The sequence below is a fragment of the Armigeres subalbatus genome, chromosome 3 (assembly GCF_024139115.2).
Source record: "Armigeres subalbatus isolate Guangzhou_Male chromosome 3, GZ_Asu_2, whole genome shotgun sequence".
Taxonomy (NCBI): domain Eukaryota; kingdom Metazoa; phylum Arthropoda; class Insecta; order Diptera; family Culicidae; genus Armigeres; species Armigeres subalbatus.
This window is the reverse complement of record NC_085141.1, coordinates 298719969-298740029: the sequence shown is the minus strand read 5'-3', so window position 1 is coordinate 298740029 and position 20061 is coordinate 298719969.

Below are 20061 nucleotides of genomic sequence, written 5' to 3'. Positions count from 1 at the left end.
GGAAGTGCCTATATCGCCTCCACTTTAGCATCTTTTATGGTATCATATACGATCTTGTGTTGACTGGGGTACTATATTTGAAACAATCCAAATGATCTTTGGTTACGCATGAATATCTGAAGGCCTTACTCCATGGTATTCTTGGACGACCAAGAACCTATGCAGTGAACACATTTTATTCTATGGATCTGAAATGGCATATACCATATTTGATCTTTGGTAACGAGTGTAGACCGAAAGTTCTTACTCAAGAATTTTCTTGAATGACCAAGAACCGATGCTGTGACCTCATTCAATGCTATGTATCACAAAGGGCATGAGCTATGTTAAAAATAATCCAATTATTTTTTGGTTACGGATTTAGACCTAATCGTTCCAGGGTTTTTTTGGACGACCAAGAACTTATGCTTTGAACGTTTTTTATTATTGTATCACCAAGGGAATGTAACATGTTTATATCAATCCAATGGATATTTTGTTGCTCGTGTAGACCTTATGACCTAACTCCAGAGATTTCTTGGAAAATCAAGAAGCTATGCTGTGAACAAATTCTATTCTACGAATCACAAAGGGTATATACCATATTCGATACAATCCAATGGATTGTAGGTTACTCATGTAAACCTTAAGTCTTTACTGCAGGAATTTATTGAATGGGTGATACATGAACCGTGAATAGAACATAGTGATTTGGCTCCGTGATGCACAGGGTCACATGCGCGCACCAAATAAATTATGGAATAAACATATCTAATATGCACACATCAACTTATTACACGACAATTTCGCAAAAAAAAAAATTACCGTTCAACAAGCTTCCAATTGAGTGCAAACGAGAATTGGACTTCACATTAATTGTTACTTGAGTCTTCTGTAAGTTTCACAACTGTTAGGTATTTACATATTTAGGCTGGCGCATTTTGGCCTCGGATTGGCGCATTTCAACCCGCATGATTTGAATTCGCACAATAGTGCAGTACCTAAAAATAAAATCTTTTTCACGTAATATAATTGGTTGGTTGGAACGTTGTAACAAACTTGACACGAGAAACATCTTTTCGCAACAACATGTTTTCAACTTAGTTTGCAGAACATATATGTGGCTATTTTTCCAATTGTTATAATACCATTACAGTTTTTGTCTATCGTAACATCTATGAAGTGATGAATAATTTAATTAATCATGATGGTACTTAAACATCATAATGATGTGAGCTTGCCAGATTCCCAAACAACTGGGTTTGATGAAAAGCGTTTCGTGACATCTAATGCGATATTCTGAAATCCTTCGCGGGCCGTAGCAAAAGGCTTCGAGGGCCACATGCGGCCCGCAGCCCGCACTTTGGGGATCACTGTACTAGTACATACTCCTACAGTGAGAGAGTGGGAAATTTGAGACTTTTGATGTCTTCTGGAGTGTGTCTTTATTTTTAGAGTACATTATTTGAGGAGTATTGAAAATTAACTTAAAAGAGTGCACCCCGAGAAAAAAACATATTTTGTTGCTAAAATTATGTATATGGAATGGAGACATTGTAGAAATAACTATTTTAATACATTTTGTCGGAGACAACAAATTTCTATCTCTGAAGTTCACAAAGTTATAAGGGTACAAAGTAAGTGCCCTCTTGAAATTCATATTTTCGCTATAATTTTAATTATTTTAATTTCTACATTTTTCCAACGTTCTACAAACTTGTGGATGCTTCGAAAAAACATGTGGTCAAAACAAGAAAGCAAATCGCTATCTTTTCATTTCAAGGAACCATATCAGTTTTTATAGTTTTCAAAAACTATTTTTAAACGGGTATACCTTTCAAGGTAGCACGTTGAAGCAGCTTTTATTTATGTTAATAACTTCAGCAACGAAGCAACATTTCGACGAAGAGTGCAGACAGATTCTGGAGGAGAAGGACGCAGCGCGGGCGGTCGCGCTGCAGCAAGGTACCCGGCAGAAAGTGGAACGTTATAGACGAAAGCGGAGACAGCAGACCCGCCTTTTTTCAGGAGAAGAAACGCCGCCTGGTAGAAGCGGAGTGTGAGGAGATGGAACAGCTGTGCCATTCTCAAGAAACACGCAAGTTCTACCAGAAGCTCAACGCATCCCGCAAAGGCTTCGTGCCGCGAGCCGAAATGTGCCGGGATAAGGATGGGAGCATCTTGACGGGCGAACGAGTGGTGATCGAAAGGTGGAAGCAGCACTTCGAGGAACCTTCAAATGGCAATGAGAGTACAGGGAGTTAATGTCAAGGGGATGCGAAGGGGATGACTCCATCAGTTCAGCGGACGATGGAAGCCAACCAGCCCTCATTTGAGGAAAGTAAAGGATGCAATCCAACAGCTAAAAATCAATAAAGCAGCTGGTAAGGATGGTATCGGAGCTGAGCTCATCAAGATGGGCTCGGAAAAGCTGGCCACTTGCCTGCACAAACTGATTGTCAGAATCTGGGAAATTGAACAGCTACCGGAGGAGTGGAAGGAAGGGGTTATATGCCCCATCTACAAGAAAGGCGACCGGCTGGAGTGTGAAAACTTTCGAGCGATCACCATCCTTAATGTCGCCTACAAAGTGATATCCCAGATCATCTTCCGTCGTCTGTCACCATTAGTGAATGAGTTCGTGGGAAGTTATCAAACCGGCTTCGTTGACAGCCGCTCGACAACGGGCCAGAACTTTACTATACGGCAAATCCTTCAAAAATGCCGTGAATACCAGGTCCCAACGCACCATCTGTTCGTTAATTTCAAGGCGGCATACGACAGTATAGACCGAGTAGAGCTATGGAAAATTATACACGAGAACAGCTTCCCTGTGAAGATTTCGGGCGAAAACTCCAGTTCGTTCGATTCGCGCCGGGGACTAAGACAAGGTGATGAACTTCCGTGCCTGTTGTTCAACATTGCGCTAGAAGGTGTCATGCGGAGAGCTGGGTGTAGCAGCCGGGGTACGATGTTCAACAGATTCAGTCAATTTATTTGTTTTGCGGATGACATGGACATTGTCGGCCGAACATTTTCAAAGGTGGCAGAACTGTACACCCGCCTGGAACGTGAAGCATCAAAAGTTGGACTGGTGGTGAATGCGTCACAGACAAAGTACATACTTGTGGGCGGAACCGAGCGCGACAGGGCCCGCCTGGGAAGCAGTGTTACGATAGACGAGGATACCTTCGAGGTGGTCGAGGAATTCGTCTACCTCGGATCCTTGCTAACGGCTGATAACAATGTTAGTCGTGAAATACGAAGGCGCATCATCTGTGGAAGTTGGGCCTACTACGGGCTCCAGAAGAAACTGCGGTCGAAAAAGATTCGCCACCGCACCAAATGTGTCATATACAAGACGTTAATAAAACCGGTTGTCCTCTACGGATATGAAACATGGACAATGCTGGAGGAGGACTTGGCGAGCGTGGGGCGCATTCGAGAATGGAGAGATGCGGCTTCGAACCGTGTATTGTGGCGTCAAACTGTTGATTCAGTGTTATCTGCTTAGATGTAAACTAAATAAATGAATGAATGATTCGTTGCTAGAAGCCATCATGCTCTCAAATGCACAATCTTTTTTTTTCGAAATTCAATCCTTCGTGTGAATAATTCTTGTAAAATCTTGCACTCTCTGACTGTATACCATATCTAATCGATGGTATAAAAGGATAATAAAGTGATAAGAATAATCAGCAGCCAAATGTGTCATAACCTGCGCTACTCAGCCCTGGTTCATATGACAATATCAATTGAAACTCCCGAATTTTCTCATTATCAATTCAATTCACACCGAAACGACCGTAACTTCCTTTGTGACTTCAATTGCGCTTTTATGGTGCGCTACTTTCGTGTGCGCAACGCTGATTTTATTCAGCAGTTCCTTTTCCGGAAAGCGCGCTTCGACTGGCTCTGTGATTGCAGCAGCGACAACGACGACAGTACGGCACGGCAGTGGCTGGCGATCGATCTACGCGACCAGGCGGCGCGCAATTGTCGTCAACTGGTTCTGTGTTATTACCCACATTATTCTTTATCCCTCCCCCGGACGAAAGGTGCGAAGCCAGCTCGATAGGCAAACAATCACCATACTGTGGGTCAACTTTTGGAATATTTTACGAAAGCATATGTATAAGCAAACCTATAAGAAAAGGTTATTTTCATACTTAATGTTCAACGCCCAACCAGCGAGCTGGTAGATTTATTACAATCCTATATAAGCAACTACCAAAATCTTTATAAGAACTGGGCATATAAAAATATTGTATAAGAACTTACAATTTTGCATGTTTTTCTTAGAATACCTGCATTAGAAGCTTACATTTTGTTTTGTGTAACAATCTTGCAGTTTTGCATTTGCCCAGTTCTCATACAGATTTTTAGTATCTGTTTATACAGAATTGTAAAAAAAAAAAAATCTTATTGGGTGAATCTATGTAACACTAATACAACGTCTGCAATTAATTCAATATCAGATTTCGTTTGCTCTTGCTCTGGGCTGCGTCAAGATTAGAGTTTTTCAAACTCTGCATCATTGTCACATGTTTATTCGAAGCTTTGATTATCGTGAAATCAATGAATTCGCACATTTTTACGATTGCCCACAGTGGAATGATTGAGCACAAACGAGGAAACCTGTCACCACCTGCACAATCTCACCTTCTGCTTCTGCACACACTCTTCCGGGCAGGGACACATAGAACCCCACCAATCGGGTTACCAATTGAAAAACAACAAAGAAATTGTTATAATCGCACAACGGAATCTATCAATTTCCAGAGGGTCTGTTTCTTACCGTTTTTTTTGCAACTTGCGTCTTTCTTCCTTCTTTGGTGCGTCCGAATGAATAGACCATTATCGCCCTCCAACTACGGAAGGAAGTTCCAGTCGATTGCGCCGTCGAAGTGCACGTGCGACGGTACTGTTATATGGAAATATCAGTCAACCGACCCGCTAAACAGCAGCACAACATCGGTGTCAACCGGAGGTTCGGTTTGTGTTGATTGAGTGTCACCATTATACACCGTTGCAGAAAGGAAAACGCATTGTTTCTAACTGAATATTATATTAGTGGCGGTCCAATTGGGGTCTAGAACTAGAAAACTGTTTAATGCATCCTTGATTGAGGGTACCGTTATTAGAATTGGTTCTAATTTGATATCCGGGTACGCAATAGCAACCAACAATATTTTTTTTTGTGCAAATGATATCAGTAAGTGTCACAAAATCAGTACTGCAATGGTTCATATCAATATGGTTGATGAAATCAACAAAAAATACAACTTTGTCGGTTTGCAAAAACCTAGATTTTTTTTTTCAATTGGCGTTATTGCGTTTGACTTTGGAATTTGAAGAATAATTTCGTTCAACTAATGTTAAAAAAAGATACTAATTCATTCTTGTTGGAAATCATCAGTTTCCCAAAATTGTTGGTATCAAAACGACATTAGTCCTTCACAAAATTTAAGATCAAAATCACTGAATCGTTTTCTTGAAAATCAATGGATTTGGTTTGAAAAACATTTCGGAAGAACGTTCAATTATTACAAATTGTCGCACAGACATCATGCAGAAAAAATAATGTCATGATTGCAATAAAACATTGTCGAATCGATATCTGTTTCATTATCAAACGAACCATAAACAAAATTTAATCACGGTAGAAATGAATTTGAATTTTAATTTAAAAAAACATTTTTATAAAAAAAAGACAGAATCACCGTCTTCGACCAGAGGTCGCACAGACTGAACACTTAACATCTAGCATGAGACAACGGACAAGGACATTTCTACACAACACCTAGTGGACCAGTGGAGAACTTTCGCTTTACGAAAAGTTTTCTCCTTACCGGGCGGGAATCGAACAGCACATGCGTTTAGACGATTGACGTCGCTAACCGCACGGCCACGAAGCCCACATTTTATATTATGTAGTTTCAACGAATTCAAAAATTCTAACCCACATCAATTATAAATCAGAAACCAAGATAGATCCAAATCGATACAAAATTGAAACTAGATATAAATCGGATTTGCATCAACTCAGGATGTGATCGATGCAATCGCAAAAAAGATACAATCAAACAAAATCGCATCAGAATAAAATCAATCTGAAAAAGTCTAAAATAGAATAAAAATCTAAATCTAATCCAATCGAAAAGTTAGAATCGAATCAAAATAGAAATCAAATTAAACTGGAATCGAAACACAATCAAAATCCAATCCGAATCGACATCTAATCGCAATGAAATTGAATATAATGAGAGACGAAATCGAAATCAAAATGGAATCGAATGTGAAACAATTTGGAATCTTTTCTAATTTAACCCGACATCGATGGAATTCGTATCTAAATCGAATTAGAATCACAAAGACAAATGAGCAACAAATAAATTAAAATCGAAAAGAAAAAACGTTTATTTTATTTTGATTTCATATCGTTGAGACTTCGATCTTATTCGGCCTAGAGCCGAAAACCTCTTTAGAATAGAATAGAATAGAATATGAGTCAATTTCGATTCAATTTTCATACGATTTCGATCAAACTATATTTTGATTACTGTTCGATAGTGATTCAAATTAGATACCATTCCGATTTGATTTCGTATCAATTCTGATTCTATTTTCGACTAGAGCCGCACAGATTGAACACCTAACATCTAGCATGATACAACGGACAAGGACATTTACACAACACCCAGTGGACCAGTGGAGAACTTTTCGCTTTACGAATGACGATTCGATTTCGATTCGATTTTAATTCAGATTTTAATTCAGATTTTGATTCTATTTTGATTTGATGAATTTTTTCTATTTCAATTTTGATTCCATTTCGATTCGATTTCAATTTGATTTATTTTAGATTTCGATTCGAATTCAATTTTATTTTGTTTCGACATCGAATAGATTTAATATCAATATGGCTTCGATTCCATTTTGATTCTATTTCGATTAGATCAAAATTTGATTAATATTTGACTATGATTTCGATTCGATTTCGATTCGATTTCGATTCGATTTCGATTCGATTTCGATTCGATTTCGATTCGATTTAAATTCGATTTCGATTCGATTTCGATTCGATTTCGATTCGATTTCGATTCGATTTCGATTCGATTTCGATTCGATTTCGATTCGATTTCGATTCGATTTCGATTCGATTTCGATTCGATTTCGATTCGATTTCGATTCGATTTCGATTCGATTTCGATTCGATTTCGATTCGATTTCGATTCGATTTCGATTCGATTTCGATTCGATTTCGATTCGATTTCGATTCGATTTCGATTCGATTTCGATTCGATTTCGATTCGATTTCGATTCGATTTCGATTCGATTTCGATTCGATTTCGATTCGATTTCGATTCGATTTCGATTCGATTTCGATTCGATTTCGATTTGATTTCGATTCGATTTCGATTCGATTTCGATTCGATTTCGATTCGATTTCGATTCGATTTCGATTCGATTTCGATTCGATTTCGATTCGATTTCGATTCGATTTCGATTCGATCTCGATTCGATTTCGATTCGATTTCGATTCGATTTCGATTCGATTTCGATTCGATTTCGATTCGATTTCGATTCGATTTCGATTCGATTTCGATTCGAATTTAATTTTATTTTGATTCGATTTTGATTAGTTTTCGATTCGATTTCCATTCGATTTTATTCGATTTCGATTCGATTTCGATTCGATTTCGATTTGATTTCGATTCAATTTTGATTCGATTTCGATTCGATTTCGATTCAATTTTGATTCGATTTCAATTCAATTTCGATTCAATTTTGATTCGATTTCAATTCAATTTCGATTCAATTTTGATTCGATTTCAATTCAATTTCGATTCGTTTTCGATTCGATTTTGATTCGATTTCGATTCTATTCCGATTCGATTTCGATTCGATTGCGATTCGATTTCGATTTGATATCGATTCGATTTCGATTCAATTTCGATTCGATTTCGATTCGATTTCGATTTAGATTCGATTTCGATTCGATTTCGATTCGATTTCGATTCGATTTCGATTCGATTTCGATTCGATTTCGATTCGATTTCGATTCGATTTCGATTCGATTTCGATTCGATTTCGATTCGATTTCGATTCGATTTCGATTCGATTTCGATTCGATTTCGATTCGATTTCGATTTGATTTCGATTTGATTTCGATTTGATTTCGATTTGATTTCGATTCGATTTCGATTCGATTTCGATTCGATTTCGATTCGATTTCGATTCGATTTCGATTCGATTTCGATTCGATTTCGATTCGATTTCGATTCGATTTCGATTCGATTTCGATTCGATTTCGATTCGATTTCGATTTGATTTCGATTCGATATCGATTCGATTTCGATTCGATTTCGATTCGATTTCGATTCGATTTCGATTCGATTTCGATTCGATTTCGATTCGATTTCGATTCGATTTCGATTTGATTTCGATTCGATTCGATTTCAATTCGATTTCGATTCGATTCCAATTCGATTTCGATTCGATTTCGATTCGATTTCGAATCTATGTCGATTCTATGTCGATTCTATGTCGATTCGATTTCAATTCGATTTCGATTCGATTCTGATTCAATTTCGATTTAATATCGATTCGATTTCGATTCTATTTCGATTTTATTTTGATTCGATTTTGATTCGTTTTCGAATCGATTTCGTTTCAATTTTGTTCCGATTTTGATTCGATTTCGACTTGTTTCCGATTCGATTCGATTTCGATTCGATTTTGATTCGATTTCGATTCGATTTCGATTCAATTTCGATTCGATTTCGATTCGATTTCGATTCGATTTCGATTCGATTTCGATTCGATTTCGATTTCGATTCGATTCGATTTTGATTCGATTTCGATTCGATTTCGATTCGATTTCGATTCGATTTCGATTCGATTTCGATTCGATTTCGATTCGATTTTGATTCGATTTTGATTCGATTTTGATTCGATTTTGATTCGATTTCGATTCGATTTCGATTCGATTTCGATTCGATTTCGATTCGATTTCGATTCGATTTCGATTCGATTTCGATTCGATTTCGATTCGATTTCGATTCGATTTCGATTCGATTTCGATTCGATTTCGATTCGATTTCGATTTGATTTCGATCAGATTTCGATTCGATTTCGATTCGATTTCGATTCGATTTCGATTCGATTTCGATTCGATTTCGATTCGATTTAGATTCGATTTAGATTCGATTTCGATTCGATTTCGATTCGATTTCGATTCGATTTCGATTCGATTTCGATTCGATTTCGATTCGATTTCGATTCGATTTCGATTCGATTTCGATTCGATTTCGATTCGATTTCGATTCGATTTCGATTCGATTTCGATTCGATTTCGATTCGATTTCGATTCGATTTCGATTCGATTTCGATTCGATTTCGATTCGATTTCGATTCGATTTCGATTCGATTTCGATTCGATTTCGATTCGATTTCGATTCGATTTCGATTCGATTTCGATTCGATTTCGATTCAATTTCGATTCGATTTCGATTCGATTTCGATTCGATTTCGATTCGATTCGATTTCGATTCGATTTCGATTCGATTTCGATTCGATTTCGATTCGATTCGATTCGATTTCGATTCGATTTCGATTCGATTTCGATTCGATTTCGATTCGATTTCGATTCGATTTCGATTCGATTTCGATTCGATTTCGATTCGATTTCGATTCGATTTCGATTCGATTTCGATTCGATTTCGATTCGATTTCGATTTCGATTCGATTTCGATTCGATTTCGATTCGATTTCGATTCGATTTCGATTCGATTTCGATTCGATTTCGATTCGATTTCGATTCGATTTCGATTCGATTTCGATTCGATTTCGATTCGATTTCGATTCGATTTCGATTTCGATTAGATTTCGATTCGATTTCGATTTTGTTTTCGATTTCGATTCGATTTCGATTTGATTTCGATTCGATTTGGAATCGATTTCGATTCGATTTCGATTTCGATTCGATTTCGATTCGATTTCGATTCGATTTCAATTCGATTTCGATTCGATTTCGATTCGATTTCGATTCGATTTCGATTCGATTTCGATTCGATTTCGATTCGATTTCGATTCGATTTCGATTCGATTTCGATTCGATTTCGATTCGATTTCGATTCGATTTCGATTCGATTTCGATTCGATTTCGATTCGATTTCGATTCGATTTCGATTCAATCTCGATTCAATCTCGATTCAATTTCGATTCGATTTCGATTCGATTTCGATTCGATTTCGATTCGATTTCGATTCGATTTCGATTCGATTTCGATTCGATTTCGATTCGATTTCGATTCGATTTCGATTCGATTTCGATTCGACTTCGATTCGATTTCGATTCGATTTCGATTCGATTTCAATTCGATTTCGATTCAATTTCGATTCGATTTCGATTCGATTTCAATTCGATTTCGATTCGATTTCGATTCGATTTCGATTCGATTTCGATTCGATTTCGATTCGATTTCGATTCGATTCCGATTCGATTCCAATTCGATTTCGATTCGATTTCGATTCGACTTCGATTCGATTTCGATTCGATTTCGATTCGATTTCGATTCGATTTCGATTCGATTTCGATTCGATTTCGATTCGATTTCGATTCGATTTCGATTCGATTTCGATTCGATTTCGATTCGATTTCGATTCGATTTCGATTCGATTTCGATTCGATTTCGATTCGATTTCGATTCGATTTCGATTCGATTTCGATTCGATTTCGATTCGATTTCGATTCGATTTCGATTCGATTTCGATTCGATATCGATTCGATATCGATTCGATTTCGATTCGATTTCGATTCGATTTCGATTCGATTTCGATTCGATTTCGATTCGATTTCGATTCGATTTCGATTCGATTTCGATTCGATTTCGATTCCATTTCGATTCGATTTCGATTCGATTTCGATTCGATTTCGATTCGATTTCGATTCGATTTCGATTCGATTTCGATTCGATTTCGATTCGATTTCGATTCGATTTCGATTCGATTTCGATTCGATTTCGATTCGATTTCGATTCGAATTCGATTTGATTTCGATTCGATTCCGATTCGATTTCGATTCGATTTCGATTCGATTTCGATTCGATTTCGATTCGATATCGATTCGATATCGATTCGATTTCGGTTCTATATCGATTCGATATCGATTCGATTTCGATTCCATTTCGATTCGATTTCGATTTTATTTCGATTCGATTTCGATTCGATTTCGAATCGATTTCAATTTCGATTCGATTTCGATTCGATTTCGATTCGATTTCGATTCGATTTCGATTCGATTTCGATTCGATTTCGATTCGATTTCGATTCGATTTCGATTCGATTTCGATTCGATTTCGATTCGATTTCGATTTGATTTCGATTCAATTTTGTTTCGATTTCGATTCGATTTCGATTTGATTTGGATTCGACGTCGATACGATTCCGATTAGGTTTCGATTCGATTCCAGTTCGATTTCGATTCGGTTTTGATTCGTTTTCGATTCGATTTCGATTTCGATTCGATTTCGATTCGATTTCGATTCGATTTCGATTCGATTTCGATTCGATTTCGATTCGATATCGATTCGATTTCGATTCTATATCGATTCGATATCGATTCGATTTCGATTCGATTTCGATTCCATTTCGATTCGATTCCGATTCGATTTCGATTTTATTTCGATTCGATTTCGATTCGATTTCGATTCGATTTCGATCCAATTTCGATTCGATTTCGATATCGATTCGATTTCGATTCGATTTCCATTCGATTTCAATTCGATTTCGATTCGATTTCGATTCGATTTCGATTCGATTTCGATTCGATTTTGATCCGATTTCGATTCGATTTCGATTCGATTACGATTCGATTCCGATTAGATTTCGATTCTATTTTGATTTGATTTCTAATCGATTTCAATTTAATTTCGATTCGATTTCGATTCGATTTCGATTCGATTTTGATTCAATTTCGATTCGATTCGATTTCGATTCGATTTCGATTCGATTTCGATTCGATTTCGATTCGATTTCGATTCGATTTCGATTCGATTTCGACTAGATTTCGATTCGATTCGATTTCGATTCGATTTCGATTCGATTTCGATTCGATTCGATTTCGATTCGATTTCGATTCGATTTCGATTCGATTTCGATTCGATTTCGATTCGATTTCGATTCGATTTCGATTCGATTTCAATTTCGATTTCAATTTCGATTCGATTTCGATTCGATTTCGATTCGATTTCGATTCGATTTCGATTCGATTTCGATTCGATTTCGATTCGATTTCGATTCGATTTCGATTCGATTTCGATTCGATTTTGATTCAATTTCGATTCGATTTCGATTCGATTTCGATTCGATTTCGATTCGATTTCGATTCGATTTCGATTCGATTTCGATTCGATTTCGATTCGATTTCGATTCGATTTCGATTCGATTTCGATTCGATTTCGATTCGATTTCGATTCGATTTCGATTCGATTTCGATTCGATTTCGATTCGATTTCGATTCGATTTCGATTCGATTTCGATTCGATTTCGATTCGATTTCGATTCGATTTCGATTCGATTTCGATTCGATTTCGATTCGATTTCGATTCGATTTCGATTCGATTTCGATTCGATTTCGATTCGATTTCGATTCGATTTCGATTCGATTTCGATTCGATTTCGATTCGATTTCGATTCGATTTCTATTCGATTTCGATTCAATTTCGATTCAATTTCGATTCAATTTCGATTAGATTTCGATTCAATTTCGGTTCGAATTCGATTCAATTTCGGTTCGAATTCGATTCGATTTCGATTCGATTTCGATTCGATTTCGATTCGATTTCGATTCGATTTCGATTCGATTTCGATTCGATCTCGATTCGATTTCGATTCGATTTCGATTCGATTTCGATTCGATTTCGATTCGATTTCGATTCGATTTCGATTCGATTTCGATTCGATTTCGATTCGATTTCGATTCGATTTCGATTCGATTTCGATTCGATTTCGATTCGATTTCGATTCGATTTCGATTCGATTTCGATTCGATTTCGATTCGATTTCGATTCGATTTCGATTCGATTTCGATTCGATTTCGATTCGATTTCGATTCGATTTCGATTCGATTTCGATTCGATTTCGATTCGATTTCGATTCGATTTCGATTCGATTTCGATTCGATTTCGATTCGATTTCGATTCGATTTCGATTCGATTCGATTTCGATTTGATTTGGATTCGATTTCGATTCGGTTTCGATTCGATTTCATTTCGATTTCAATTCGATTTTTATTCGATTTCGATTCGATTTCGATTCGATTTCGATTCGATTTCGATTCGATTTCGATTCGATTTCGATTCGATTTAGATTCGATTTCGATTCGATTTCGATTCGATTTCGATTCGATTTCGATTCGATTTCGATTCGATTTCGATTCGATTTCGATTCGATTTCGATTCGATTTCGATTCGATTTCGATTCGATTTCGATTCGATTTCGATTCGATTTCGATTCGATTTCGATTCGATTTCGATTCGATTTCGATTCGATTTCGATTAGATTTCGATTCGATTTCGATTCGATTTCGATTCGATTTCGATTCGATTTCGATTCGATTTCGATTCGATTTCGATTCGATTTCGATTCGATTTCGATTCGATTTCGATTCGATTTCGATTCGATTTCGATTCGATTTCGATTCGATTTCGATTCGATTTCGATTCGATTTCGATTCGATTTCGATTCGATTTCGATTCGATTTCGATTCGATTTCGATTCGATTTCGATTCGATTTCGATTCGATTGCGATTCGATTTCGATTTGATTTCGATTCGATTTCGATTCGATTTCGATTTGATTTAGATTTGATTTAGATTTGACTTCGATTCAATTTCGATACGATTTAGATTTGACTTCGATTCGATTTCGATCCAATTTCGATACGATTTCGATTCGATTTCGATGCGATTCGTTTTCGATTCGATTTCGATTCGATTCGATTCAATTTCGATTCCGATTCGATTTCAATTCAATTTCGATTAGATTTTTATTCGATTTCGATTCGTTTTTGATTCGATTTCGATTCGATTTTGATTCGACTTCGATTAGATTTCGATTTCGATTTGATTTCGATTCGATTTCATGTCAATTTCACGCCGATTTGACTTCGATATATTTTGATTGGATCTTGATCAAATTGTCATTCGATCACTATTCGATTTAATCAAGATTCGATTTTAATATGAATTCGAATAAAATCAAACAGATTTCAATACGATTTCGATTCAATTTGATTTGGATTTCAATCCTATTTTGATTCAAATTTATTTGATTTCGATATGAAACTCATTCGATTTAGATACGGCTTAGATTAAATCACGATTCGATTTCGATTAAACTTCGATTTGATTTGATATCACTTTTCACGATTTCGATTAGTTTTCTATAAGATATTGATTCAACTTCGATTCTTTTGCTATTCGATATTGAAAACGATTCTATTCCATTTTCATATGGGTCATTCCATATGAAGTGACCGAGAAAAAATGCAAACGTGCAATCGACTTTCTTAGAATTTAATGAAATTTTGACCAATTGTTTATGTATGGGTTATACCCCAAAAACCAAAATTTCGTGGTGATTGGACCTCCCCACGATTAATAAGACCACCCCCCTTTTCGGACAAATGTATGAAACTCATCATATTGTTTTGTACATATCTCTGGAACTGTGAGGTCTATAATGAATCTAAGGTAACCATTCGAAAGAAGATTTTTCAAGGAATTTATAAAAATAATTTGTTGATGTGCAGTGTTGCCAAATGAACAATTTTTAAGTTTTTGTGTGAAAATGCATTTTTACCCAATGAGTATATTTTTATTCAGGAAATAACCTCACAACGTGTTCTTTGACCATTTTTACATTGGATACGCTTAAAACCCCGAGGTACTATGTTCCGATTTTGAGATACAGGATTTTAAAAATGAAAAGTTCTTTTTTCACTGTGAACATTGTAGATTTTTTTTACTGATTTCCGAACATACACACATATACCCATTGACACATACATAACACACATACACAGCTCGATTGGTTGCTTCCCCACTTACAGCATCGCGTTTGAAATTTATATAGAGATTAGTATGGAAAAATGTATTTTTTGCATTTTGCTCCTAGCGGCTTTATTTTATCGTTAATTTAATCATCTGACTCAATACTCAGAGATGCTGAAAGAGTTTGCTGAAGAATAAGCATTGCTGGAAATATTATAACGCTTTGAAGATTGATTGTTGAAATCATATGCAAGAAATCAATGTTTCTGCTAGCATTATCTGGTCAACTGTCATTACTATGTCTGAAACTCGATTATGCATATGTAAAACATGTGATAGATTTAGTTCGGAAAAGGTATTGGAGAGTAACCGCCCCTTCGGTGGGCTTTGATACCACTGTCCTTGTTAGACGGAAAAACCATTTCTCTTTCCAGAATTTTCCATTAAAAATAATCTGAATAACTACAATTTGTTCCTCAGCACTAAATGATTAAAATATTTTAAATAACACTCAGTTGAATTATTGGTACACATAGTTCGGCAGCTCTGGTAGAATAAACAATTTTGGTCGTCGTTCCAGCAAGGCTCCTTCTTCTGCAGATTCTGGAGATTTTCGGCATCCTTAGGTCAACTATTAAAAATTAAAGCAATATGTCACATGGTTTACGAAAATCTGAATTCTCTAGGAGTAAAAAATGTAAAAAATATAGCGAAAGTATATTGGCCGTTAAACAGCAAATATTATCCATTTATTTTCAAAATTCAGCAAATAAAATCATTATCTCAAAGAAGACCATTTTTATGATGTTTGTTATTGGTCTACTATTTTCATACTTTGATAATATACACACACAGTTGACAATTTTTGATTACATGGTGATCACATCAAATCACATTTGCGTGCTGTGAAGTGTGGGTTTGATAAAGTAGTAGTAAGATAAAAACTTTTCGTGGATAATTCTGCTCTAGTGGACTAGTATTGACATTAAGGTCTTCTTCTCCCTTTTATATAGCTACAAAATACGTTTAAAAATTGCATCCAACGTTTTTCGCCATTTTCAACCCTCTTACCTCCCACCTGTCACAAATCACTAACCCTCTCCTTTTGTACGTACAAATACCATTTACATAATGATTTGCCTTTTCATACATTATTTTTCCACAATAACATAGTGAAAGTCTACTTCCTTATGAGCTAATTTATTTTTACCTTTCTCGTACACTAAGTGTACCGAAAGGCTTTATGTTCACTCCAAAAACAATCTTTTTATAGAAGGCGGGAGACCCATAGTGTTGTATACCAATCGACTCAGCTCAACGAATTGAGGTGATGTCTGTGTGTGTGCGTAAAAAAGTCTCATCCACTATTTAGGGGCTTGCCCTTAATCGATTTGTTCGCACCATGTTGCATTTTACGGGAAATCCTGGCCCATTGTTTCCTATTAAAATTTTACTGGTTGGAATTATGGGCTCAAAAGTTATGGTCAAAATACTATTTCCATAATGCACGAGAAAGGCACCATTACCGCTAGGTAAATTAATCAGGTTTTTTTAGATAACCATATTGTTTTTTTTGTCGTAATTGCCTCTCGTATGTTTTTCCTTTGTTGTTTTTAAGAAAATGTTTGTTTAACGGTGATGAAATTCTTGTTTCATTTCTATGTCCCGTAACAGTAATGAAACAAGAACTTCATCAATGTTTTCATCATCGTCATAAATTTAGTATTATTCGTTTCCTCCTTCCCTACTGTGATACTGTATTCCCTAATCCAGATTAAAACACGAGTCTTTCGGTTTACTTAATCTAACGTTATTTTGGAAGAAAAAAATAGTATAAAGATTTCGGATCCGTAACGCTCAACGGCATATGAGCCGAGAGCTTTCGAAACTAATAAATGTTTTATAAAATTAAAAAAAAATCTTTCCATGGCAGGTGCAATAATATAGTATCTATGTGAGTAATAGTTTAATAGTACGCTCTTCAACAATACAGAAAAGCTATTCCAAAGTCCAAAGCCTTCCAAAGTGACTAAGTTGCCAAGTACATTATTTTCTATTCAAAGGCTCAAGTTACATGTTTTACAATTTATTTGAAGGAAACAATATCTTCGAATTCTTGACAATTCCACAAAAGGCAAAGGTTAGGTATGCATAACAAAATCTTATGTGATTGATAAGTTCCATATGAATCATATAATATTCAGAACTCCATAACTCGAGAATGGCTCATAGTACCTTGGGGTTTCGAGTGTTTCTTATACAAAATTTTCTGGAGAACACGATGCTGGTGTTATTTTCCAAATAAAAATATACTCATTGGCAGAAAAATACGATTTTATACTTAAAACGCAAAAACAATAGAGTTGGCAACACTTCTACTCAAAATTGATATTTTTCTCAAAAAGTTTGAAGAATTCTCTTCAAAATGCATAAAAAGAAGTTATTTGTAGCTTTAAAACTGTCCGAGATATGAGTTGTTCAAAAATATGGTTTTTACAAATCGTCAAAAACGGGAGATGCTCCCATTTGCCGAGGGGTTGTCCAATCATCACATAAATTTGGACTTTTACATATAATCGATAGATAAACAAATCCACGAAATTTGATTAAAATCGGTGAAAGTCGATTACAAGTGGTTCGGTCACTTGGTATGGAATGACCCATATAGATTTGGCTTCCACTCGATTTGGAATCAATTTCTTTTCGATTTCGATTCGATTTCGATTCGATTTCGATTCGGTTTTGAATACGATTTTGATTCGATTTCAATTCGCTTTTGATCAGATTTCGTTTTCACTCCAAATTAAGATCGTTTTTAATAAGCTTTATACATATTCGATTCCAATTCTGTTACGAATCGATTCGATTATGATTTGATTTTGATTCAAGTTTGATCGGATTAAACTCGATGGCAAATCATATCAAAATAGAGATAGAAATAAATAAAAATCGATTGTAAAAAAACTTTATTGAAGGAAAAATAATTAAATCGAAATATAACCGAAATCGAGCCGAGGTCAAACTCAAATCGTGTCAAAGTCGGAATTGAATTGAATTCCACACTATTTGAAATCAATTCAAAACAATTCTTACTGAAATCGAATTGAAAGCGAGCCTAAATCGAAATTAAATTGAATCAAATTCAAATCGAAATAAACTCAAGTTGGAACCAAAATTAATTCGAACTAGAATGGAAATTTACTTCGACTATAAGAAAAAAAGAAAACTATATCGCATGAAAACCAATTAGATTCAAATCAAAATCAGACCAATTGACTTTGACTCAAAATCAAACCGAAATCGAAACGGAATTGAATCAACATCAATAAACATCTAACTGATTAAGATCGAATGAAAATTAAAACAAAACAACATTTGAATTGGATTAAATTCGAAATTTTGTCCATTGGAATCAATTCAATTAAAATCTTTCGCATTCGAATCAAGACCTGAAAAAAATAATACGAATCGAAATTGCATTCAATTTGAAATCAAATTCAAACCGATTTGAAATCGAATTGAAATTTTAAAAAAGTTCGAATCAAAATCGGAATCAAAATCAAATCATACCAAAATGAATTCAAAATCAAATTGATTTATCGCATAGATATCAAATTGATATTGAATCGAAGCTGAATCGAAATCGAATCATATTGAACCGAAATCGAATAGAAATAGAATCGGAATGGAATGGAAACTGCGACGAAATCTAATTGGAATCAAATTGAAATAAAATCAAATCTATGTAGAAACAAGATCTAATCAAAATAGAACCTTGATTTCGATTCGATTTCAAATTGATTTCGATTTCGAGTAGATGTCGATTTTATTTTGATTCGATTTCGTTTCATTTCGAGTTGACTTCTATTCCAATTAGTTATGAAAAATTTCAATTAGATTTAGATTCGTTTTTTCTAGATTCCTTTTCAAGTTCGTTTTGATTTGGATTCGATTTCGGTTTCATTTCTGTTCGATTTTAATTCAATTCCTATGCGCTTTTGATTTAATTCGATTCGATTGAATTTTCTTCTATTTCAATATTGATAAGGCTTTGTCTTTATTTGTCAAGCTTTCAGTCTTGTTATTAGTCTTGTTCAGATTGTTATTTAGTTTCTACTTGATTTTGATTTTATTACAATCCGATTTCGTTTATATTTCGGTTCGATTTGGATTCAAATTGGATTTCGATTCGAACTTGATTTGATTTCGATTCGATTTTTATTTAGTGACGCTTTCAATTCGATTTTTTTTAAATTCGCTTCGATTCGATTCTATTTCGAGTAGATTACGATTCGAATTAACTTTGATTTCGATTTGATTTCAATTCGAATTTGATTGGATCTCGATTTGGCTCTTTTATATTTATATCCAATTCGAATTAATTTGTTTTCTATTCGTTTTCGATTCGATTTTGATTTTATTGCGTTCCGTTTTTGATACGATTTCAATTCAATTTTATCGATTCGAGTTTTTGATTTCCAGTCGATTTGGATTCGATTTCTATCATATTTCGATTTGAGTTCGCATTGATTTTGACATGATTTCAAGTCTTTTTTTTCGATTTTGATTCGATTCAAAATCAATTTAAATTTGTTTCCGATTTTATTTGTATGTATTCGAATTTGATTCGATTTCGATTTAGATTCGTTTTCGATATGGAATCGATTTGAATTTGATTTCAAATTGATTTCTCTTCGATTTCTATTCTATTTCAATTCTTTTCGTTTTCCATTCGATTTTGATTCAATTTCGATTGTATTTCGGTTAGATATTGTTTTGATCGAAATCGAATCAACGTTAATTCAAAATTAAGTCGAGATCTAATCAATATAAAATAAAAAAAAAATCAAATCAATCGAATTAAAATTGAATATAAATCGAATCTAAAGCAAAATCAAAATCGGCAAAAAGTCGGAATTGACTTAGAATCGTTGAAAATTCGATTGATTAAAAATAAATTTAAATTAAATATAAAATCGATTAAGAGAAATCGATCAATACAGTTACGCCCCTATGAAACTAAG